Genomic DNA, 27,043 nt, shown 5'->3' on the forward strand with positions numbered 1-27,043 from the left:
CTGCGGGGCACTTCTGGATGAGATTAGCCCAGGACCGGGATAAGTGGCGTACACGAAGGGAGGCCTATGCTCAGCAGTGGGCGATTAATGGCTGAATGATGATGATGACTCATTGAATAATAGTACATTGTGCAACAAGGGGAGGAAGTTGAATCGCGACGGCTTGCCGGAGCGATGTAAAGACTCGAGTTAGTAATATTCATAATCCCCGAGTTACACAAAATGTTTTTCATCACACTCGCAATGTAAAAAATATGTAAATAGATGTAAAAAAGTTAAGTACGGTACGAGACATTTCATTATTCCCTTGGGAGAACGATTTTTTTATCACGCTCCGCCTGCGTGCAATAGCACATTTAAAGTGTGATGAAAAAGTATTTCAACATGACTTAATATTTTCAATCAAAACTGCGAGGAGGCGAGATTTCATTCACTTTTTGCCAAAAAAACTACACCTAAAGTGTCTTGAGGTCTTTAACCTTGAATAATCAGATGGGAAAAAACGTAACGAACTAACGGATGCTAACAAGACAGTGCATACTAAAAGACAATCTTTTTATCTAATAAAGCTATGAATCTTATACTTTTAAACAAAATTAATTAATCTTATACTTTTAAACGAGCAATTCTTGTATATTTATTTATTTATTTATACCGACGATCTCGGAAACCGCTCTAACGATTTCGCTGAAATTTGTTATGTGGGGGTTTTCGGGGGTGAAAAATCGATCTAGCTTAGCCTTAGATCCCGGAAAACGCGAATTTTCGAGTTTTCATGAGTTTTTCTTTCGCGTTAGTAAACGTAAAATATGGTCGCTAATTTCGCCGCGCGCGCATCGATTCCGCTTAGCTCAGTCGTACGAGGTCGGTCTAATGTACGCAGATAGATCGCAGGTGTCAGGGTTTCGAATCCCGGCCAGAAATTAAGTTTTTGTTTTTGTCTTTTTTTTGTTTTTGTATTTATAAGAGTTTTTTTTTTATCTAAAGACGTGATATATTAAAATAGAACCGAGCGAAGCTCGGTCGCCCAGATATTGTTTAGAAAATAAGATATTATTATTAGGTACAGCGAGGCAAATCTCGATGGGGGGGTAAATGTAACTAGCCCATTTTTTCCACGTTTTACAATGTTTGCATTATTAAATAGAGTGTCCACTGGTTATATATGGTAGGCGTGTTCAGTGGATACATGTAGAATTCTACATGTGTAATAATGGAAAAAATTGATCAGTCGAGATTTGCCCCTCTGTACCTTATATTCGTGTGGTGAGGGGTTAAGAATTTCACTACGCCTCCACGCCCTTTCCTCCCTTGTGTGTCGTACAAGTTGACTATGGGCTATGCTATGGGTTCAATTATGGTATGGGTGATAGGTTAGCAATCTGTCACTGCAGTATCATAATTTCGTTTTCTTCCGACCCCGTAATTGCAAAGAGTGGCACTAAAACTTGAGCAAAACAAACTTACTAAATATACCTAAAATTATCTAACTCTAACATATTATATGTTGAAGTGTGCACATACTTAAAAAGAAAATAGATTCGCATTAAATCTTTCGACAATTTTAGAACATAATGTGTACATTCTTTTATTGTGCTTTTATTTTAACTAAATATTTTCTTGTATTGGTATTTTTTTCTTTACAAATCATGTATGATCAGATAAATGATCTATATTAATTGATACCTATGTAAATTTTAATAATTCACATTCACATAATAGGCTAGTTTCCTATACTTAAAATAAAATATTTGATGCAAAATATGGACAGACAGACATATTTTTTATTTAATAAGTCAAAGAGAAAGATATAAAGTAAATGAATTGACCGTGACGTCACTCCTCAGTATTTCATAGTAATTCCATATTAGCAAATCGTTTTGACAGTTCTTAAAACGAAACTGATTTGACTAGTAGGAAACTAGCCTATTCTCTATTAATTTAAATTGTTTATTTACATAATTCCCTTTATTGTAGATGAAGTGGAATTGAAGGCATAATACTATAAGAAAATTGTCTAGAATCATATGCAATTATATTTTTGTTTATAATATGCAGTTCACTGGTATTTTTCGACCTCACACCTAATAATTTACTTAATCTAATCTAGACGCTACTTACACACTTTACTTCGTCCTTATAACCATTTAAAAACGCGAACAAAGACTTAATATTTCACTACCACCTCCTAACCTTGCTGCCGATACCTTTGCATAATTACAGCTTTAGAAGCTACTCCAGCCGTAACTGTAGTGTAAAAGGGCCTTTATTGGAATAACCTTGTTACAAGACTTAAGACCGTAGGTGACTGACGATACTGTAGGGTTGGCATTTTGCAAAAACACCATAATGAAAAAAAAATACAAAAGAAATATTTTCAGACGATTTTTATCGCTGACTTTGATTTTCCTTCGAGAAACTTATACTAACCCTGGTAAGTTACATGTACATTGTCGTCATAAAATAAGCATGAACATAATATTTTTCCCCATTGTAAGAAATGCCCATCCATTGTTGCCCATGTGGTGACGGGTTAAAATTTCACCACCCCCTTTCTTCCCGTGGGTGTAGTAGAAGTCGACTGTGGGATACGGGTTAAATTGTGGCGTAGGCGAGAGGCTGGCAACCTGTCACTGCAATGGCATAATTCTCGTTTTTTTTTTCAACCCCTTTTTGCCAAGAGTGGCACTGAAACTTGAGTAGTTCATGTGCTCTGCCTACCCCTTTATGGGATACAGGCGTGATTGTATGTTGTATGTTGTTGTTGTAAGAAAAGCCGGGTCCCGAACTTTTGCCCAGAACATGCAAGTTGTGGAATGAGCTACCTTCTGAGGTGGTGTTTCGCGTCGGGGCCTGAGGCGTTCCCCTTGCGCTATGACATGGGGTTCTTCAAGAAGCAAGTATTTAGGGTTATCAAAGGTCGGTAACGCATAAGTGACTCCCCAGATGTTGCTTATGTCCATGGGTGGCGATGACTGTTTCCCATCAGGGGGCCGATTTTTGAGTCTCATTGTCACTAAAATACCGGTTGAAAACGGTGAATTGCCTATTATTTTGTGACAATTTTCTGAATTCGAACGCCGTGAGATTCAAAAATCGGCCCCCAGGGGCCCCAGGCGTTGAAATGTAAAAAATATGCATATATTTATGATTTGATTGTGTTGTGGCGTGTGATTAAAGTGTTATGATTAGGAAGAATTTTAGGTTTTGGTGTTCATGGGATGGCCGAATAAGACTACCTGTCACTGTAAAATAAAATGTACATGTGATGTGAACACTACTCAGAATACGATGCTTAATTTTCCTTGCTATTTTGCACAGACATTGTAGTACAACACAATGTTTTGACGAGAATGGGACTTTTTTATGTAGGATGGGCAACCCTAGTCATTTACTCTTGCGCAGCGTGATCGTCAAATCAGCAATTAGCGACTAAATGACACCTCGACACGCGAAATCTGTGGTTGGTCCGGATGATATTGTGACAATGAAACAAATACTCTTGCATAGGTACTTGTGGACATGATTTCAGATGACTTTTGAGGTGACTGTGTGTGAGTGACGCTTTTTTTTTTTTTAATTATAAATGGGCTTACTCTTGGCCACAGACTAGCCAAAGGCAAAGACGTGGCCTACGATGGAGTGAGCTCGCCCAGAAGATGCATGTTCACTCTTGATTTGAAGGTTGCCGGGTTATATGAGCTCGGAAATATAGCCGCCGGCAAGGAATTCCACTCCTTGGCAGTGCGCATAAGAAAAGAAGAAGCAAAGCGCTTCGTGCGGATTCGTGGAATATCTACCAAGTAAGGATGGAGACTGGCCGTGTGTCTAAGAGTCCGATGGTAGAATGGGGACGGTGGAATAAGCTCGTGTAGCTCTTGAGTCAAACAATCGTCACAACACTAACGTATCCGATTCATCTCGTATTCTAGAGCAACTTTTCTGTTTAGACTCAATTCGACTCAGGCTGTAAGTTGTGCAAATGTAAAACATCATCAATTTTAGCAAGATTTTTCAAGAACCAAGGGAAACAAATTTTTGTGACATATTTTAAACTAAAATAATTAAACACGTTAAACTTTCGTGAGACATATTCAAATAAATAATGAATCTACGGTTGTACTCACGTTATTATAGTTTCACGGAGTTTAGCCGTCGCGTGAACTCTTATATGCCTGAAGAGGGGCCACCGAATTGGCCCGAAACATGTCGCAGCACTAGCGATATTTTATTTTCCTGGCTCCTGTCAATAGTTGTGTTTTAGGTAAAAATAAACCTTAAAAGATAATATTACTTTAAGAGACTGAGTCTGTAAGAGACCGCTGTTTTAGCGATAAGACCGCCTGTTGTTACCTACCACGTTGTATCTGTTCTGAATTATGTTTCTTTTTCTTCTGTAGTGTGCAATAAAGTATTTTATTATTATTATTACTTTAGTTAGGTGTAATCTTTAAATCGCTCTTGGCGGTCAAACTATTGACATACTTCTAGACTATTATATCTCTACTCTCTTAGAAAACTATCAAAATATTCAAATTTTACAACGTAACTACTCAAATTGCCTCTTTAACTACCAAGAATGTCCAGTGTGTCCAATAACAGTAGAATGGACTGACTACCGTGACTAATCGGACTATGGCCCCGCGCAGGCGCAGTTGAGGATAAACTGATTATAATATTATAATATGTATTGATCGATTAATTGTTAAACGGCCTGCAACGAAAATATTTTTTTCTACTCCCAATTCTGTTATTCGTCAATTACATGGTCGTGCACCTTTAAAAACCCTACATAAAAGATGTTAAGATAACTCTATAGTATATTCCCCAAAAACGCATTTGTGCACTGTGCAGTGTGTTTTTGGGTTTTAACGCACTGCGTTACATGGCTACCAACTTAACAATCCATAAAAAAGACATGTGAAGCATAGAGACGATTTCAAGCTGTCAAACTTTAATTCAAAATCCAGGAAACAGCGTATTTTTAGTTTAAAGTTATTCTAGAAAACGCACAACGCACCTCCAACACTTCTCGTGTTTGGGGTGTCCATGCGCGGTAGTGATCGCTTACTATCAGGCGACCTGTCTGCTCATTTGCCTCCTATCCCCATGATCATACGACATTGAAAAATAAATTTAATGTAAAATTGATAAGTGCATGATCGATTTAGGTCAAAAGTTAGAGCATCTTATTATCTTGATTTTTATAAGACTGGATGAAAACGACATTATGAAAATTGAAAAACACATATCTGAGTTTTTAATATTTGGACAATTTTGATTACTAAAACAGGTAAATTTATAAGTATACCCTGTACTACAAATCAGACTACATTTTTATTATAAGGTTTTAAAAAAGAGTAAACAGCTAAGACGAATTCAATTTTTTTGGATCCTGTGAGATCATTATCGCGATTTGAACAAAATTTTCGTCGGACGTACCATTAGAAAACGTCCTATTGATAAATTTAAACAACTCGCAAAGAGACACCCATACATTTAATTTAAAGTTGTGTATGTATGTATGTGTGTAGTGTCAGAGACACGTTATGCCTCAGCGCCCTTATACAGTACTTTCACAATAACAGGATATCAGATACGGAGATTAATAATATAGTTTTCCCCTATAGCTGAAACACGTGCTTTTGTAAGTTAATACCAAGAAAAACTGCAATTTATCCACTAGTGGATATAGTACATTGACCTTGAATATAGAGGCCGGGAAAATGCTTTAAAATTGATAAAAGTGGGTTAATCTAGTGATGAAGATGTTTTACCACCTGTGGAACTACTGGAAGCAGTGATAAACGCAGCGTTGTAGTTTCCGTTATACGCCGAGGAAAAGTATAGTGTTTTGCAAACATTTTACAATGAAATAAAAAAAATGCTCTAAAGTTCAATATTTTATAAAAAAAAGTTACTTTGCAGGCTCTGGCCTTCAACTATAGAAATCCTTTCACTTCTCGTTTTTCAATTCCACACTCGGCGTTAAAATACAACTTTGCACCCTTGTATAACAAATAACTATTATAGTGTTAGCTCTTGTAAGTGTCAAGAAAATACTGCTGCAAAGCTGCAATTTATTACAAAAGACCTATTATCACCTACTTTTATTTTCAGTTTTTATATATCCTATTATTTGTATGAGGAAATTTAAAACACAAATGATGATCGCAAATTATAAATGAAGACATCAATCGCAATGAAAAAACAGTGATCGACTCTGGCCAACGTGGGACTCGAACCCACATCTTTGGATTGCCGGTCCAATGCGTTACCTACCAATTGCGACAGCCGACCATTCCGTCCATGACTGCGTCTGATGTTCCACAGTAACAACCACATAATTAAAATTTGAAAAACCCCCGACCGCGACATAGTGGACCGATTTTCATAAAACATGGCTAAGAACACTCCCGACTAACTCATCTTTCAAACAAAAAAAAAACTAAATCGAAATCGGTTTATCCGTTCAGGAGCTACGATGCCACAGACAGACACACAAACAGACAGACAGACACACACACACAGACAGACACGTCAAACTTATAACACCCCGTCGTTTTTGCGTCGGGGGTTAAAAAAGGAAAAATCTACATGTGTATATTGAAACACATTCTCGGAACATTTCGCTCGTTGGGTCAGACAACTGCACGGGAAGCATGGTCGCGCGATAGACGATAAAATAGCAGGCCGTCCCTATCGCACTATTAGTAAGTGCGATAGGGACGGCCTGATGTTTTATCGTCTATCGCGTGACCATGCTTCCCGTGCTGGATGAGACTACTTCAAGACAAGGATAAGTGGTGTAATAGAGAGAGGTCTATTCTCAGCATTTGGCGATAAAGATGATGATGATTATGATGATTCGGAACATCTAGGTACTTACCTACTTAAAGATCATTTGGTAGATATTATTATAACGCAGTCATCACAGTTCAATAAAAATACAAATCGTGATGAGCGAACACGACGCGTCAATGGTGAAAAATTATCTACGGAGCCCGAATCGGACCTTTGTCAAAAAGGACGGTTGACAAAATGTCGACGTTCTAACGTTTCGGCTAGGTTTCTCACTGATTTCTCAGCAAATTCTCAATAGAGATGTAAACAAAAACAACACTATTACTGATATTAGTTTATATAAATGTTCGGGGTAGACAAATAGTGAAATTGGTAGTCAGTATTTAGCATGCACCATTTGACCAGCAGTTCTCAAAAAGTTTGTACAAAAATTAAAGAAAAAAGTTTTTTTTAATTCTTATTTTGTTACCAAATTTTTTTTGATGAATTTAGATTTTAGTAAGTTTTATTTCGTCATTAAGGTTTCCTAGTAGGTATCTATATTTTCTTAATAATAACAATAATCCTTATATTTTACGAAAGTCGACTTATATATTCCTAAATGTTAGTAATGAAAATAGGATCAATTAAAATTTGCTGACGTGGCTATGTAAAATTTTTTTGAAAACTGCTGACCCGTGTATAGTTAGATTATAGCGAGTAAAAAAAAGTGAAACCATGACATACCCGTTCTTTAACATTTTCGACAGTAATAATGTAAAAAGCGAAAGTAAGTTACGTGTGCTCTATTAGATTATTATGATGATATAATCATATCATACACATATCATGCCGGTAATGGGGCCTTTATGTTTGTAATGGCAACGTTTCTTTTATACAGATTTGGACACGATACTGCATCGTTTCGTGACAAAAATGCCAACTGAAAGGGAAAGATACGATTATGAACTTTATTAACTACAGCCTGACCAGCACGGGAAGCATGGTCGCGCGATAGACGATAAAATATCAGGGGCCTGTTTCTCGAAAGGTACAAGCCTTGTATCACAAGTGTGTTTCCATGACAACCTATACGATATGAGATATGACAGTTCGCGCACTTGTAGTACAATACAAGCCTTGTATTACAAGTGCGCGAACTGTCATATCTCATGACAGTTCGCGCACTTGTAATACAAGTGCGCGAACCTCCCTTTCGAGAAACGGGCCCCAGGCCGTCCCTATCGCACTTACAAATAGTGCGATAGGGACGGCCTGATATTTTATCGTCTATCACGCGACCATGCTTCCCGTGCAGAAGTAAATAACCACGCGATATGGAATTTCAGTAGGACAAATTTATACAATACTTAACTGTCACCGCATACATCAGAATAACAGCGCCCACATCATCATCCTCCTTGCGTTATCCTGGCACTTCCCACGGCTCATGGGAGCCTGGGGTCCGCTTTGACAACTAATCCCAAGATTTGGCGTAGGCACTAGTTTTACGAAAGTAACTGCCATCTGGCCTTCCACCCCGAAGGGTAACTAGGCCTTATTAGAATTAGTCCGGTTTCCTCACGATGTTTTCCTTCACCGAAAAGCGACTGGAAAATATCAAATGACATTTCGCACTAAGTTCCGAAAAACTCATTGGTACGAGCCGGGGTTTGAACCCACGACCTGCGGATCGAAAGTCGCACGCTCTTACCGCTAGGGCGCTGTGGGCCCTCCTGACAATGGAAATATAATATGGATTTCCACTCGTCGTGTCGTCGAATCGTTGGTCTTCTGGCCCCGGACCACCTCTAATTTATTTATGGGAATCGACTGGACAAAACCCTATGGCCAAAGAGTTATTTCTGCGGGAATGGCGCTGTCCAACCACATGTCCAAGCAAGGGTTGACTTGGAATATTCCCGGATCAAGAGGGAGAGGTCGCCCGCAAACTACCTGGGGGGTTACCATGACGTGCTAAAGCCGTTCAGTTTAGGTTGAGAGAGAGGGACGGAGCTATGTAACTGCTATACCTGTGTCCCTTTCTCTCAACCAAAACTGAACGTCTTTAGTACGTCATGGCCCCTGAAGCCGGACGGTGGGGCAGGAGGGCGGCTCATTGGGCCTTCGCAGGCGCGCCTGGGTGGCCACGTTGGAACGGGAACAGTGGAAATCCTTCCTAAGAATCCTATGCCCCTGATGAGGGACATCAGGATACATCCAATCATACAATCATCATCATCAAGGTTTTCCACATCCACATGATATAATACCATCTCAGCAGTTCCCGTGTGGTGATGGGTTAAGAATTTCACCACCTTTTTACGCCCGTTGCTATCCTAGAAATGGTACGAGGATGTGGGGTACGAGTTCAATCGTGGTGTGGGTGTGGGCTGGCAATCTGTCACTTACGGATCGAATCTGTCACTGCAATGTCAGTTTTCTGTGTCTAAAGCAATGGATGGACTGTGTGACAGATGATATTAAATGTTAGTAAACTTAATAATGAAATCAAGGGTGACAAAAGCCTATGAAATAGGAAGACATGCCGTGACGACCGTAAAAGAATGGGATAAGGGCAAGCGTATTTAGAGTTAATATTTTATGTTTAGGTATTCTGAATCGGGCTAGTGTTTGAGTTTTTTCCATCTACTGGTGACGTAACGAGACATATACTTGCCCCCCCCCCCCCCCCCCCCCACGACCCTGAATCCTTTCCCCAATATTTTACCCCACATACAATCTCAGATGCCGTAGCCGAATGGCATTTCTCCGACGCGAAACGAAAACGAAACACCGCGACAGGTAGTCTGGCTCTATCGCGCCAATACGCAAGAGCGATAGAGATAGATATCTACGAGCGTTTCGTTTCGTGAGCGTTTGTGCCTTTCGGCTACGTACCCTGTTTATGTTTTTCGGCCTTAAACGATCGTCGGTGCGGTGACCATTATTCGTGCGGTTAGCAAAACTGTTGCGGTTCCAGGTCCTGCGTTTAGTGGTCACAATAATTGGTTATCCTACTGTGTCATTGACCTGGATGTGTGGAAAAATAGTAAATAATATACATCGTGAGCTTGAATAACCTTAGAAACATCGGTTTCAATTTTTGACGCGGTATTTTAGTGAAAAATTATTAATGAAGGCGAAAACGCGAAGGTTACCCAGTCAATTTTTTTTTCTTTTTTCAAAAAGTTTTTCTCAAGTCTAAGTAAAAATTAGTTACCGAACTACCGAAATCAATTACTGAATGTCATATTTGACTCTTACTCAGTTGACATTGTTAATTAATTAAATGTTGTTACATATAAAAAAAAATAGCCACAGATAGAACAAAAAATTTGAATACTCAACCACAGGTTATAAAAAACATATGAGTACTTTTTACTATTGTTAATTAATTAAACGAAAAAGGTCCAACTTTTTTTTAATCTTCCAACGTAACAGCCTCTATTGTTTTGTTACAATATCTATAGAATAAAAGCCTACCGTTAACAGTGACAAAGGTTGACATACAAACTAAATTACCTCTAAAGTACAGCTAGTATGCTATTACCTATAGGTAACGGTACTTAAACGACTTCTAAAGTTTGACTTCTTGAAGATCTTCTTCATTCACCGGTTTTAATAAATAAATAAATAATAAATAAATATTATAGAACATTCTTACACAGATTGACTCAGTCCCACGGTAAGCTCAAGAAGGCTTGTGTTGTGGGTACTCAGACAACGATATAAATAATATATAAATACTTAAATACATATATGTAAAACATCCCTGACTTAAAAACAAATATCTGTGCTCATCACACAAATAAATACCCTTACCGGGATTCAAACCCGGGACCGCGGCGCAGCAGGCAGGGTCACTACCGACTGCGCCATCCCGGTCGTGCCTGTTGAATAAAATACTATAAATTAACTATTAGAGTAATGATCATTTCTAGACACATATTTAAATTATCTGTGCTTTTTCAACAAAAAATCGTTACAAAAACCAAATAATCATCTTTAAAAAAAACAAACTACTTATCTAAAATATACAACAAAATATTTTTTTACGCTAAGAAATAGACTAAGTCATTTAAATTATGAATAACTCATGACTTGTACAAGAACAAAACATAAAATATCTTTAACAAAATAATAAACTACCATTCAGTAAGTATTCAAAAATCAAACAATATTTTTATGCATACATTAACACGTCTTAATGTAATTAGTAATTATAAAAAAATAGTAGCTTATATTAGATTTTTATATAAACACGTACTTGTAAAAAATGTTTGCAAATTATAATAACGAATATGTATATTCATGACTTAAAATGTTCAATTTCGTACTGAATTAACCATTCATGTGCAAAAATATACTAATGGACTAAGTCATAACTTAAATTACCTCTAAAGTACAGCTAGTATGCTATTACCTATAGGTAACGGTACATAAACGACTTCTAAAGTTTGACTTCTTGAAGATCTTCTTCATTCACCGGTTTTAATAAATAAATAAATAATAAATAAATATTATAGAACATTCTTACACAGATTGACTCAGTCCCACGGTAAGCTCAAGAAGGCTTGTGTTGTGGGTACTCAGACAACGATATAAATAATATATAAATACTTAAATACATATATGTAAAACATCCCTGACTTAAAAACAAATATCTGTGCTCATCACACAAATAAATACCCTTACCGGGATTCAAACCCGGGACCGCGGCGCAGCAGGCAGGGTCACTACCGACTGCGCCATCCCGGTCGTTTTAATACGACTAAGTACAATACAAGTGCGTAAATTAAACAGCAATAAGATTATTGTAATACGTTGAGCGATAGGAATATTGCTACTCATATCGATTTAAAACACGCCCTTTCTGTTCTGTTAGCATAATGTTAGTACATATGTAACACACACATACACCTGAATTTCCAATGGGGTATCTAAGCAAAACACATAAAACTGCTCAAGTTTCAGTGCGACTGTTAGTTATTAAAGGGTTAAAAACGAAATCGTGCTATTGCTATTGCAGTCCATAGATTATACTCCAATTTAACCCATTCATAAATAACCTAACCACAAAATTAACATTTTGAAAACCCCCGACCGCGACATAGTAGACCGATTTTCATGAAACATGGCTAAGAACACTCCCGATTAACTCAGCTTTCAGACAAAAAAAACTAAATCTAAATCGGTTCATCCGTTCGGGAACTACGATGCCACAGACAGACACACACACAGACAGACACGTCAAACTTATAACACCCCGTCGTTTTTGCGTCGGGGGTTAAAAAAAAGGTTTTTGTGTAATATTACATTATTCTTAGTATCTCGCACGTGGAGACTTAGGTATAGGTACACTGTATATTAATACAATCGCCACACCACATCAATATAAAATCTACGAATCACTAACAATGATTCATATACATTACAAATTACAATATTTAAAATAATAATATAGGTATTTCAAGTAAAAATGTTTCTTAATAACTTATGCCAGATGGTTCAAGTATGTGCGTAAATGACGAGATATAATGGAGTCATAATATTGACTTAAGCGTTACGTTTGAACAGGCAGCTATCATATTTAATCGGCAAATTGTCGATTCCCATTTGCTTTAATACCTTACCTTAGATTTATTTACGATGGTCCTAGAAAATAATGGACTGGGGACTGAGCAGTAGTCCATTTACTGAGTGCCACCTAGTCCAACTCCTGGGGGCCGATTTTTGAATCTCACGGCGTCTCGTCTGTTCTTCGGTACGGTCTGATGCTGTGGGGCAACTCCGTCGATGTAGAGAGAGTACTAATCGTTCAGAAAAAATGTGTTCGTGCTATCTGTAATACCTGGCCTGACAGTTCTTGCATTCCACTTTTCAAAAAGTTACGCATTCTTCCTTTGCCCTGCTTGTACATAAGAGACATTTGTATTTTTGTACATAAGAGACATTTGTATTTGTATAATAATCATCATTTATTCAAAAAACGAGGTGAAGTAATGAACAGACAGACTAGACCAAATATTATGAACCTACTGTATAAACCACGTGCTTATAAAATGATTTATAATAAAAATGTATTTAACATGTGTATAGTGATATATAATGGATTACCTAATGACATGAAATTACTACAAGGGAATAGCTTTAAGAAAAAATTGACTGACTGGCTTCTAGAAAACTGTTTCTATAGCGTAAAAAAATATTTAAAAAAATATTTTGTTTTTTGAATCTGTGACTGTTAGATTTTGTTTTTTTTTTCTGAGTTTTATATTTTAATTATTTTATAAATTGTTACATTGGAAATTTCATCTTATACACACATGAAATTGTTTAATGTATTTTTAGTTTAGGTTTAGTCTATAAGTATTGACTCTCGATTTTTTAATTATTAGTTTGACATGATTTTGTAAATATTTTGCCTGTTTTTAAATATTTGCACGCCTGCATGCAGACTGAATGCACGGATTTATTTATTTTGTAACACCTTATAACTGTGTTCTATGCAAATAAATTCTTTGAATATTTGAATCTTTGAATCTTCGAATTCAGAAAATTGTCACTGAAAATAGTAGGCAATTTCGGTGACAATTTTCTAAATTTGAACGCCGTGAGATTCAAAAATCGGCCCCCTGGTCCTTAGTGAAAATCAGCGTCGCGGAGCGGGCCATGTGGCTCACGCCGAGACACCCAGCTGAGTAATGATCTTTTTAACACCCGACGCAAAAACGAAGAGGTGTTATAAGTTTGACGTGTCTGTCTGTCTGTCCGTCTGTCTGTCTGTCTGTCTGTCTGTCTGTCTGTCTGTCTGTCTGTCTGTCTGTTTGTCTGTCTGTCTGTGTGTGTCTGTCTGTGGCATCGTAGCTCCCGAACGGATGAACCGATTTAGATTTAGTTTTTTTGTCTGAAAGCTGAGTTAGTCGGGAGTGTTCTTAGCCATGTTTCATGAAAATCGGTCTACTATGTCGCAGTCGGGGGTTTTTTCACTATTATGTACAATTAGATTAAGCTAGTTATAAGACAAGTATGTTGTGCTAATAAACGTCTTTTCTTTCTTTTTTCTTTCTTTCAGTAGCTAGATTTTTAAGTTTGTATACTTTCATACATTTAGAATGACTACAAAGCTTTTTTTCTATATTTATTGTAACTTTTTAGTTTTTCTTTGGCGGTAGTATCTTGCTGTTTAGGTAAATAGCTCAAAAAGCGATACACGTGGTGTAATATGTACATATGTGTATATTGAGTATAAAACTGCCTCAAAAATATTTATTTATCTATAGGTAATTATTATGTATAAATTATGCAAAATTTAAATGATTTTGACCTATCCCAATCGAGTCGACTATCTGACTCAAGATGTGTCATATGTCAACATCTTTAAACATCTTTTGACATTAATCAACGTTTAGTTTTTTAACACTCAATCATTTGCTCTTCTTACATAACGACAAGTTTAAGTTGACATTGGCGGTGACATTGACATTGACGGGATATTGATAGACTTTTAGCATAATAATAATTATGTTTACAAACTGCCACATAATTTTGTATAGGTACAAGGTGATTCTTGACATTTGAGTAGGATTAACTTTCGCGATTTAGAATAAGGTTAGAAAACATACGTATATGTTAAATATGTATATACCTATTATAATTTCAAATGTAATAATAAATAGTTTTTTTTTACTAACCTATAATTTTATTGTGTCCCACTGCTGGGCACAGGCCTCCCCTTTCTTCCGCCACCCATCACGATTTGCCGCCTGCTCCGGCCAGTCGCTGCAAAATGCGTCGAGGTCATCCCGCCATCTTTTCTTTGGCCTACCTCTGCCCCGGCTAATCGGTAGTGTCCAGTCGGTAGCCAATTTGGCCCACCGATTTGCATGCATTCGGCAGACATGTCCTGCCCAATCCCACTTGAGCCTTGCAAACTTAACACCCACATCTACAATACCAGTATTTAATAGTCAACTTTTATTTTAGATAGCTATCCACTCTCGTTATAAACGTAGTTCCCTTTTTGGTTTTTTGATATCCGGCATGATGGAAAATATTTTTCATTATTTATTGTCTTTAACTTCAGCCAATAAAACGTAGAACACATTAAATTATTTCAAACGTTCAATTATTATGAGAGTTTCCACATTTACAAGATTGAATCAATTACATTTTTTGCTCAAAATTTTTACGATAGGTACTGAAAATATGGAAAAATCAAACGTCCCTACTCCCTGCCCTTATATTGCTTAAAAATACATCAAGTTGTGTAAAAATATTTCCAATGATGTCAATATACAATGAGGAAAACGAGGAAGGATACTTTGTATGAAAAACCGGTGTCCTATGTCGTCTTAAGTAGTTAATTCTAATGTGTTTTGCGGTTGCGCTCAAGTGGGTGATTATCTTGGCACTCCCGCGCACTCTCAGGCACAATGTCGAAACGCGACGCGCTAAATAGCTGATATCTACTTACAGGCGAAGACTTACGATTTAATACGGGACAGTTAAAGCCCATACAAAAAAGCGTACCCCTGAAATGTATGGGCCTTTTAGGCTTAAAACTAGATGGCGCTGTTTCGCAGCCTGTAAGTGGCCAAAATCATATTTTACCCAAATATTTATGCGCGTTTTTATTTTTTATAAGAACAAATGACATATTTTTTTATTTAATATCATGATATCACGTCAACATATATTTTGAAAAAAAAATTGTAGGTATCATCAGTGTAGTTATGATAGCATTTAAGGTAGCTCTAAAAAATCGAGGTATGATTCTTAGTATGAAATTATATATAAATAATATAAATAATCCATGGTAGCAGTGAGATTTTTTCAGTATTGGCGATATGTAATTATGCATATTCATAATTGCGACCTTGCGAGCATCGCATGTAAAACAAGTAGGTATGCGTAGTTGCATTGAACCATATAAGCAATACCTAATAAATAGGTGTAGCAATGCATTCTGCTGACTTTTGACCTGCATTCTTGACTGTAGGTATATGTTACGTCTTCCGCCTGCAATGCACAGAAATAGTACAAAGTGCAGATTTATTGTTTTAGATGTTTTTGATTATCATTTACGAGTAGCTTAAGAAAAATCCTAGTTTTTATTTCAATTTCTTTCCCATGGGTGTCGTAGAAGTCGACTGTGGGATATGGGTTAGATTGTGGCGTGGGCGAGAGGTTAGATGAATTATCAGGGAAAGTTCATCATCTTACGCAAGCCCAGTATTATTAGTTAGCAAGAAAAATGGACAAAAACGTTTATGCGTCGATTATCGAGCGTTGAACCGAAAAACGTTGAAAGACAAATATCCACTGCCACGTATTGAGGATAAATTAGATTGTCTCGGTGGCAACAACTTCTTCACCAGCCTCGATTTAGCTAGCGGTTATTACCAAGTACCGATGGCTGAGGGCAGTAAGCACTTGACAGCTTTTGTCACTCCAGACGGCCTCTACGAATTCAACAGGATGCCGTTCGGCTTGGCAAATGCTCCAAGTGTCTTTCAACGCGCGATAAATTCGATGGTAAACGGAGTTGGACAAAAATTAGTTCTTGCATACATGGACGACCTTTTAGTCCCGTCAAAATCTGTTAAAGAGGGCTTTGAAAAGCTTGAGAGGGTATTTGTTATGCTTCGTAACGCTAAACTAACATTAAACTTAAAAAAGTGCGTGTTTTTCAAGAAAAGATCGAATATCTCGGCTACGAAATTTCTAAAGAGGGTATTAGGCCCGGGTCTTTCAAAATCGATGCCGTTAAGAAGTTCCCCACTCCAAAGAACGTACATGAGGTGCGCCAGTTTGTCGGATTAGCGAGCTACTTCCGTAAATTCGTTCGCAATTTCTCTGTGATAGCTAGGCCCCTTACTGTCCTTACAAAGAAGAACGAACCGTGGCGCTTCGAGTCAGAACAGTTACAAGCGTTTAATCAATTGAAGGATATACTAGTCAGCAGACCCGTGTTGGCTTTGTATGAACCTAATGCTCGATTGGAGGTTCATACAGATGCAAGCAAAATGGGCCTCGGCGCTATTCTGTTACAAGACGCTGGTAGGGGACTCCAACCCATAGCATTTTATAGTAGACAAACGTCGCCTGAGGAACAAAAGTTTCACGCTTATGAGTTGGAGACTCTGGCAGTCATAACTGCTTTGAATCGATTTAGAGTTTATTTGTTGGGTTGTTCATTTAAACTAGTAACAGATTGCCATGCAATCCGCAGTACAATGACAAAGAAAGACTTAGTCCCTAGAGTGGCGAGATGGTGGATGGCTATGCAAGAATTTGATTTTGCTATAGAATATCGAGCTGGCACAAGAATGACTCATGTAGACGCCTTGAGTCGAAACGCCATTGCTGCAGACAATCCACCATGTCGTGACGATGATTGTCACGTTTTTCACATAAGTGATACAGAATCGAATTTCACAGTTGATGACAAATGGTTACAAACTATTCAACAGGCTGACCCCGAATTACAACGAATAGTACAAATTCTACAAGATCCCGAGACTAATGTAACAGTAGATGTTAAAAATAATTTTGTTTATAAAAATGATAGGCTCTATCGTATAGTTAAAAAGGGCGAAGATGTGACTTTGTTGTGGGTCGTCCCAAAATCGGTCAGGTGGCAGATCCTTAAAAGTCATCATGATGACGTTGGGCACTTTGGATATGAAAAGACTTATGAAAGAATTCGCAATGTGTATTGGTTCAAAAAGATGCGCCGGTTTGTCAAAAAATACTGTAATGCATGTCTACATTGCGCTTATAACAAAGTGCCCGGCGGTCCTAAGGAAGGCATGCTACATCCCATCCAAAAACCTGATAGACCATTTCACACCTTACACGCAGATCATTGTGGTCCATTCCCTGTAAGTAAACAGCGAAATGCTTACCTCCTAGCAATAATTGACGCGTTCACCAAATTCATATACATAAAGCCCGTTAAAAACTGTAAGACTAGTACCACCATAAATGTCTTTGAAGAATACTTCAGCATATTTGCCGTACCGAGGCGTTTGATTACAGACAGGGGAACTAGTTTCACCAGTAACTCTTTTAAAACTTATATAAAAGACAAAGGGTGTGTTCATATTCTTAATGCAGTTGCTAGCCCCCGCGCCAATGGTCAGATTGAGCGCTATAATCGTTCCATTGTAGACGCACTTACTTCAATGAATCACGGAAAACCGGATAATGAGTGGGACATTTGCGTACCTAAAGTGCAATGGGGTCTTAACAATACGATCAATAAGGCAACTAATAAAACACCGTCGCAACTATTGCAATTCCCACAGGCATTCTGATGGGGTGATGAATGATAGTCTCAGAAGCTCAAGAATATTTTGACCTGCATTCTTGACTGTAGGTATATGTTACGTCTTCCGCCTGCAATGCACAGAAATAGTACAAAGTGCAGATTTATTGTTTTAGATGTTTTTGATTATCATTTACGAGTAGCTTAAGAAAAATCCTAGTTTTTATTTCAATTTCTTTCCCATGGGTGTCGTAGAAGTCGACTGTGGGATATGGGTTAGATTGTGGCGTGGGCGAGAGGTTGGCACTGCAATGTCACAATTTCTTTTACTTTCAACCCCTTAAATGCCAAAATTGGTACTGAAACATGTTTTTTTACATTTTTAGAGAACATCAATTAAATGTATCATATGGAAAAATCACATGAAGATAAGAAAATAATTACGTAATTATGATCCAGCTTAAGCAAACTAAGAATAATCGTATAATATAGAAAGTTGTTCCGGTAGAAAAAGAAAACTGCTTACAACCCTGTATCCAATACAAATATACTTGTAGAATATAATAACTAGTAACGTAACTAAAGGATATGATGTAGGTACGATGAGCTAAATTTTAATGAGAAGTATATTAATTGTACTATCGCTGTATTAATCGCGTTGTATTAATTGTATTGTCGCAATATTTGTGTTATTTCTTTGATTTTTACACAATTTATTAGAAAAAAAATGAACTAATTTTGAGTAAAATAAAATCTATAGAAAAAGGTACGAAAATAAATTATAATTTAACTGTATTGTAATCCATAGGTACTAATTGAGATAAGCGGTCACATTCAACCGTTCATTAAAAAAAATAGTTTTATTGAATGCCTATACATTGAAAAAATAAATAGGTAGGTACATGCATTTTGTTTTTGTTTGTAAGCTATTTTTATATGTATTTGCAATGCGTTTTTACTCGCACAAATGACAATGCCCTTTCTACTGTCATATTTTTTACCATAATTATAACTTGAATGTACATTTTTTTGTATTTGTTATTATGCATCCAGTTTAGTAGAAACGAGAAACATTGTATGCAAATTGAGCAACGCCCGATATTAGAAAAACTGAAAAACTTTTTTTTTTTGTTGAAGTCCAACACCCTTTGTGTCAACTTGTGTTTGTCCAACACCCGAAGTTGAACACCCTTTCTCTTGTTACCTATGTCATATTACTCATATTAATGATTTTGGCCACTTTCAGGCTGTGAAATAGCACTATCTAGTTTTAAGCCTAGAAAAAAGCCCATACATTAAGGGGTACGCTTTTTGTATGCTTTGTCTGTCACGGACTCCCGGTATTATATGGTCCTTGGTTTGTATCAAAGCGGTCACATTGACGATCCCATAAAAAAAATTGATTGCAAATGCCCTAAATTTCCATTGAAAAAATAAATACATTCATTTTATTTTTGTAAGAACGTTTGTCAATCAAACGTAAGCTATTTTTAAAATTGTATTGTGTTTTACTTGCACAACACGTCCTTTCTAATGCAATTAATGACATTAAGTTTTATTTTTAACTTGAATGTACATTTTTTTTATTAACTAAAACATTGTATGCAAATTAAGTAAAGCCTGAAGTTAAAAAGCTGCAAAAAAAATTGTAACTAATTACATTAATAAAATACTATTTAAATGATTATTTGATATTTTTAAAAAGTGGCCTATATTTAGTGATTTTTTTTAAAGTGTTTTTTTTTTAGTTTTTAAGTAACTATGAAAGCAGTAAGTTAATTTATAATTTTAAAAGAGACTTATCATCCTCCGACATCGTAACTTTTCCAGCAAGTTTAGTGTGCAGCATAGTTGAAAGTTGAAATAAAGATTACATGTGGTTTGTAGGTAAATAATCAATTAAGGCTCATTTTACTTTTATTAATCCTAATTAAATACTCCAGCTGGCTTCGGACATAGGACGTAGTTACGCAATAACGTTCCAATCCACATGAAATTGTCATTAAGTTTTAGACCTTGTATGAAAAACAAAAGTCTTTCATTTCAATGACAATTTCAGATGGATTGGAACGTTATTGCGTAACTACGTCCATATATAACGCGACAATGCTGCACCAAAATTGTTAGCAAAAATACGATGACTTGTTATCATAAAATATACACGGTGAATGAAAAAGGACCAATCAAATCAAACTTTGCATAGTGACTTTTGAGGTCATAATTAACAACTTTTATTACGGGACCAATGATAAAATCGCAGAAAAATCTGTTTCATACATTTCGACTGTCATGATGCCGCTCATTTCTATGGAACAATAATAGTTATTTGTTATACAAGGGTGCAAAGTTGTATTTTAACGCCGAGTGTGGAATTGAAAAACGAGCAAGTGAAAGGATACTATAGTTGAACCACGAGCGAAGCGAGTGGTTCGAGAATAGAATCCTGAACTTGCGAGTTTTTTAAAACACGAGAAGTAAAATACATTTGCACCCGAGTGTAACACAAAACTTTTCCCCTCACTATAGCGAGGAATCTACAACGCAAAAAATGCGTTTATCACTACTTCCAGTAGTTCCACAGGTGGTAAATCATCTTTATTACTAGATTCACCTACTTTAATCAATTTTAAAGCAGTTAAATTGACTTTATTCAAGGTGAAATTACTTTATCCACTAGTGGATAAAATACGTTTTTACCCGCTGGTATTAAAGGATAAAACGCGTGTTTCCGAGCTAGTGAGGGGAAAAATTTTTTTTCGCGATTTCAGTATTGGTCCCATAATAAAAGTTGTTCATTACGATCTCAAAAGTCACTATGCAAAGTTTGAACGGCCCTTTTATTTTTACTGTGTATAGTTTGTGGCGGCAGTAAAAACTTATATTGCCCCCCGGTCGAGATTTGCCCCGCTGTACCTTACGCGTGATCATGAGTGTAGTACTGTAGTCGTATCGTGCTACAAATGAGTGCCTATTATTTTTATACCTTCACGTGTATCAATTAAAAGTTGTTGTATTCAACTGCGACTGCCTTGAAAGTACAGTGAGTGCTTGGCGAATTTATCAATGAATTCATTCATAATTTTGTCCATGCAATTTCGCAGCTATACAAGGCCTCTTACTAGTCAATGGTATAATCGTTGACGCTCCGTGGATAGACGTGATTCTTAACCTGACTCTGTCGCACATATATCGTCACTACTTTGAAAAAATCTCGTATCTCACGCTGCTTCTCAAAGTTAAAACGCAGTAAGTCTATATGCATTCCATACATACTTACTACAATTTTCTTTTCATTGACAGACGAAGATACAAGTTTTTTTTTTAAAGTAGTGACGATATGTAGGTACTAGAACTATTGAGAAATAACTACGATAGTTTTACGGAGCTTCAAAGATATTAATCTTGGCTAGTGCCAGATATGGTCAATATAAAGTAAAATAATGAAACAGTTATTTGTTTTACAAAGGTGCCAAAATTGATACCCGAGCAATCAAAAGATTCCACTATTGAACCGCAAGCGTAGCGAGTAAATAAGTACATATTATAATTATTATAAAAGTACACCCCGGTTACACGACTTAAGTACCTACACGTGCTTTTACTGCAAATTTATAGAGATGAATTAATAATTATTAATATTTACTTTGTACTTAGCATAGACAGTTAAACGAAGTATATTTTTCTCAAAATCTGTCAGACATGACGAAGCAGTAAGAGTTCATTGACCTCGCTACAACCATACAATTTGTGGCCAGAATGTATGAAGTAGATATCATTCGTCCAAATCTTTTTAGATAATTGGATGACTTTGAAATTTTTAACACAGGTTAAGGCCTTAATTGAATCTTAAGGAGCCTACTGTTTATAAGTTCGCGGTACGGAAACGGTCTGTCAGTCCGGCGCTGCCAGTTTTGCTTTTAAAACCCCGACGCAAAAACGACGCGGTGTTATAAGTTTGAAGCGTCTGTCTGTCTGTGTGTGTGTGTCTGTCTGTCTGTGGCATCGTAGCTCCCGAACGGATGAACCGATTTAGATTTAGATTTTTTTGTCTGTAAGCTGAGTTAGTCGGGAGTGTTCTTAGCCATGTTTCATGATAATCGGTCTACTATGTCGCGGTTGGGGTTTTTTTCAAAATTTTAATTTTGTGGTTAGGTTCTAACCAAGGGGAGAGAATTTTTGTCAAAGTAAAATTCGTAGTCAAGATGCATTGGCTGCCATTTCTACAAGGTTAAAACTTTGTTCATCAGTTTAGACTATTTGACCCACATCTTTTACCTAATATGTCTAATTATCTTAAAATGCGTCATTTACCTACCACCTATTATCCAAAGGCGCGGCCATCGAAACGAGCATATTTTTATACGGAGATATAATTAATATCTTTGCTGACAGTGAGTAGGTCCCTTTAATTTGACTAGGTGGAATCCAATGTGTAACGGGAGATTGTAACACATTTAGTTTCGTAACACGGAGGAACCAAAAGCATGTTTGTTTTTTGTTAATATGTATTCAATCTTTGTTAATGTTAGTGTATGTGATTTCTCGCGTAATTTCTTAAATATAAAAAAAAAATCTATTGTTTAGTAAAAGTGAAAATTTTTGTAAATATTTCAACCTCTCAAGTCCTTGGCAATTTTTTTTAACATTTTTTACGTTACAAAGGGTTCTAAATTCAAAAACAAAACAACGTATTTTCGTGGTATTTTCTGTCTAAGGAGTTACCTACTTATAAAATTATCGAAGTTTAGTATTTCGCTAATAAAAAGACATCACCATCGTTCTTGTGTTATCCCAGCATTTTCCACGGCTCATGGGAGCCTGGGGTCCGCCTTAACAACTAATCCCAAGATTTGGCGTAGGCACTAGTTTTACGAAAGCGACTGCCATCTGACCTTCCAACCCGAAGGGTAACTAGACATTATTGGAATTAGTCCGGTTTCCTCGCGATGTTTTCCTTCACCGAAAAGCGACTGTCAAATATTTTTTATTTATTTTCGTGTTAAAACTTAATTTTACGATATTTAAAAACAATACGTGACATTTAAACTAAACATTTTCCGAGAGCCTTACCCTAGATCATAATTAGGTTCCTGTCCTAAGCACTAACCTAACATCTGACGTTCGCGGTCTTTGGACCGAAGTATTCAGGCCAACAACTCTAGACATTTCGTCACACTCACCAAAACAAACAAAATCAACCCGTATTGCGTTACCCTTAAAGTGCATTAGAAACGCATGAGTTAACATGGCTTGTGTTTATACGGCTAAATTAAAAGGACTGTTTTGTGTATGGTAGTGTATATAATTGGGGGGTCTTCTTAAATTGGTAGTGTAGGTTTACTGCATCAGGTGTATGAGCTGAGTTGCAAAATGTATTGGTTTGTCGTATTGGTTAAACAGTGCCTAGCCAAAGTAACAATCGTTGACGATACGTGACGACCTAAACGCAGTCTGGCTCTGTCACGCCACCGCCACGCCGTCTGTATTTAATGCCACTACAGAAGAGCGATAGGATAAAAACATCATACTTGGGTAGATTGCAGAAAATCGCCTTCGTCAGTCTTTCCGTGATCGTTATGCATGAAATGTATCATTCGAATTAACGAAATTGACAAAAATCAAAAAGAAAATTTTGACATATAAGTCAAATTATGAATCTTCAAACGTGAAATGACTAATGAATGAATTTGATCTAAAACAACATAGAACGAAAGCGAACAAATACAATCTTCTTCCTGTATCCTCATGGCTGTAGGAGACGTGACGAATGAAACTACTCAAAGTTGTCAGGGCCACTCGATCCTGGCAAATAAGTGCATGGTGCAAAGTGGTCTTTGAAACTATGGCATTGCAGTGACAGGTTGCCAGCTTCCCTCTCGCCTACTTGTCAAATTTAACCCACATCCCAAGTCGCCTTACGTAACGAACCCACGGGAAGGAATTTTGGGGTGGTGAAATTCTTAACCCGTCAAACAGTGAATTTATCTAAAACTGTATACATAAATTTTGTAAGATATTCAGGCGTAAACTAGCTGGATAAGCATAGATCTTTACATCGCATCAGTGTTCATATCGCATTGTAAATGCCTACTTGAAAATAAATATTTCAAATACAAAAAGGAAACAATTTTCTAACCGTAACTAAGCATACAGCTGTCACTACTTTGAAAAATCTCGAACCACTGCTTGGCTTAAAGGAAATGCAGTAAGATATAAGTTTTTTTCAAAGTAGTGACGTATTTGTGATGATGGCTAAGAAGCTATGTATTGATGGTAGAAGTAAGATGAGTCGTTTTGAAGTTGCGATATTTTGTTTAGTGTTTCGCTTGAGTAAGTGAGATTTTAATTGTTTACGCTGGCTTTTGACCGAGTTCCGAAATGAGAAGTTAGTCATCATTAGAATAGTCAGCTGCAGAGAAAAGTAGACCCCCTTGCATACAAAATTTGTCTACTTTTCTCTGCAGCTGACTGTACCTTGTAGCTATTATACAGGGTGTAAACCTAATACGGGCGAACCTCTTAACGGTGGTGAGTATAGTACATAAAAAAAGTACTATTATATTATATTCTGCGGTACTGTATTGTTTGATAATTTTTGCGATGGGTATTACGAAATGGAACGCTGTCGAATTTTTTTGCAAACTCAGTACCTACATAGTCGGTATTGATTTTACCTTTGTTACATTATTTTTGTAGGTAATAGGTATAATGTATAAGGTAAGTATACTTACCTAATTAAGCTCAAAACCTATGCAACAATAAGTTGCTCAAATATCGCAAAACGCTCGATATTCTTTACCATTCTTTACAAAAATTTGCTTACATTTATTATGTCTTTTTTTTGTATAAAAACTGAAGTAATTAAGTATGTATAACATACCTCAGTGTCACTCATGAGGCATGACAATTAAGGGGTTGAAAAACTGATCTGTATTATTTCTAGACTTTTGCTAGACAATTAAATTTCAAATCAAGCAACATAAGTATATAATTACAACAAGCCTGTGTGAAGCGTAGGTACGAAATTATAATAATAAACCCTAAACATTATATCAAACCGTATATACAAACGTCATGCCGCGCACGAATTGGGTGAAAATCAAATAGGCCGCATTGCCTCCCTCATTTAACGGCTACCATCACTTATCCAAACTACCAAAACTCATTTTACTTCCAAGAAAAATCATACGCTTTACATATTATTAAAGCACAGATTCCAACTAAGGAATACAGGGAGATACGAGATTTCGAAAGTAACGTTTACCAATATGGCCGCCATAGGGAGAAGAAATCTCCCACCCCCCACCCTCAAAGCTCGCTTAGTTTTATTCCGAACTCCGGGACGGACGCACGTGTTTTTGTGCCAAAATGTACTGAAAATACTTCCATATTGTGCTATGATTGTCTTCCTATAGTGACGGTACGTATTGTTTGTATGTGTCAAAGGTCAAAAGATATTGAGGTCATTGATTTCATGGAGAGATTGTAAATGGTCGTTTGATAGGCATAGGAAAATGGGCTAACCTTTTCGTTCTGTTCTGTATGATCAACTGATTTGATTTCTTTTTATTACCGGTAGGTATACCATTACTGTATACGTAAGCATTTAATGTGTATATAAAGTAATATGCAGTTTCTTAATGCCACCGATTATGTCATTTATTGAGCTAATTTAGAGAAATCTAATTATGTATAATCCATAAAGCGGGTATTTAGTTTAATATTGTGGGTGATATGTGATTATTAATTATATCTAATTTAAACGAAAGAATACTTTTACAAACCCTTTATTATATAATTTTAGTACAGGGTATTTGGTAACTGACTAAATATTACTTAGGATCATGTTGCATTACTTCGCTACCTCAAAAGTCAATGTTCAAAACCGTAGATTTGACATATTAGGCCACACTGTTATCATAAACACTGCAAAAGTACTTTGTCGCCTACAAGTGACGTTTAACTGACATCTGCAGCTGCATTACTGTGCTTTTGACGTCACTGTATCTATAATGGTCTTGGTAAAATAAATAACGTTTGACGCCGCTTTGAAGCCGTGAATATGACGTTTATTTCGTCACTCATTTTGTAAGATACTCGTATAGCTGATGTAAGTTAATATGCAGCTGCTGCAAAAGTCACTTCTACGTGACTCATGAGTTTAGTTTAAGGGTTAAGACGCTTTTCTCATTTGCGTTAATATGTACCTACAAGCAGGTGCATAAAAACTAAAGTTATGCAAATGCTATTGATATTGAATATGTCTGTGTCAGATCAGATCAGTGTGAACCCCGTGATAAGTGTACTTACAGCTGGTGCAATTGGAACTTAAACTTGCCTAAACATTACCTTTATATGTCAGATATTTTGTAACATGGATACCTACGCCAAATGTTAAGTTTCATTTTGTATATTCATAAGTTGTTTCTTTCATGGAATGATGAGTAAACATAAGCAAATATTATGTTGTGTCAAAATTGGCAACATGCTAAGACAAATTATTGTATGTAAATATTATGTTAGTAAATGTAAGTGATATTTCTCTTCGCATAGACTTGTGCTACTTTTGCTTGAAATGTTTAAGTACACTTGAAAGCCTAAAAGTCTCAAGTACAGATACTTATGTCGTGTAATATTAACACACTTTAAAAGTAGGTATTACCTACAAAATCAACATAAATAACTAATTAAAAACGTGATACTGTTAGTCATCAGTCAGTGCCAAAACAAAACATTATACTTGCGTGTTTGTACGTGCTACTAATGTTAGCACCCTCCCACTGCAAAATTAACGTCTGATTTCATCGACGTTTCGTAGAAAAAAAAAAAGTATAAAAATTTATCTTAAACTACAGAAAGGATGACATGCTGTACCGACCCCAAGTGACTAGGATAAGGGCAATGATGAACAAACTACAGAAAGTATAAAAAATGTAACATATAATCATAACACATGTATTCAAGGCAAGGACGCTAAATGCACCG

General features: G+C 36.5%; 1 protein-coding gene across 2 annotated transcripts in view; it reads left to right on the forward strand.

Moving 5' to 3' along the window:
• LOC125226627 (elongation of very long chain fatty acids protein-like) overlaps window positions 1-27,043 on the forward strand; it is a 58,437-nt gene that overhangs the window by 19,169 nt on the left and 12,225 nt on the right. The window contains exon 1 of one of the 2 annotated variants that reach the window (XM_048130662.1): window positions 25,396-25,478. The exons of the other annotated variant lie outside the window; for it this stretch is intronic. The gene's annotated coding sequence lies outside the window, so the exon portion shown is untranslated. Of the gene's footprint in view, window positions 1-25,395; window positions 25,479-27,043 lie in introns of those variants that run through there. 2 annotated transcript variants of the gene reach the window in all.

Source organism: Leguminivora glycinivorella, chromosome 5 (genome assembly GCF_023078275.1).
Source record: "Leguminivora glycinivorella isolate SPB_JAAS2020 chromosome 5, LegGlyc_1.1, whole genome shotgun sequence".
Lineage (NCBI taxonomy): Eukaryota > Metazoa > Arthropoda > Insecta > Lepidoptera > Tortricidae > Leguminivora > Leguminivora glycinivorella.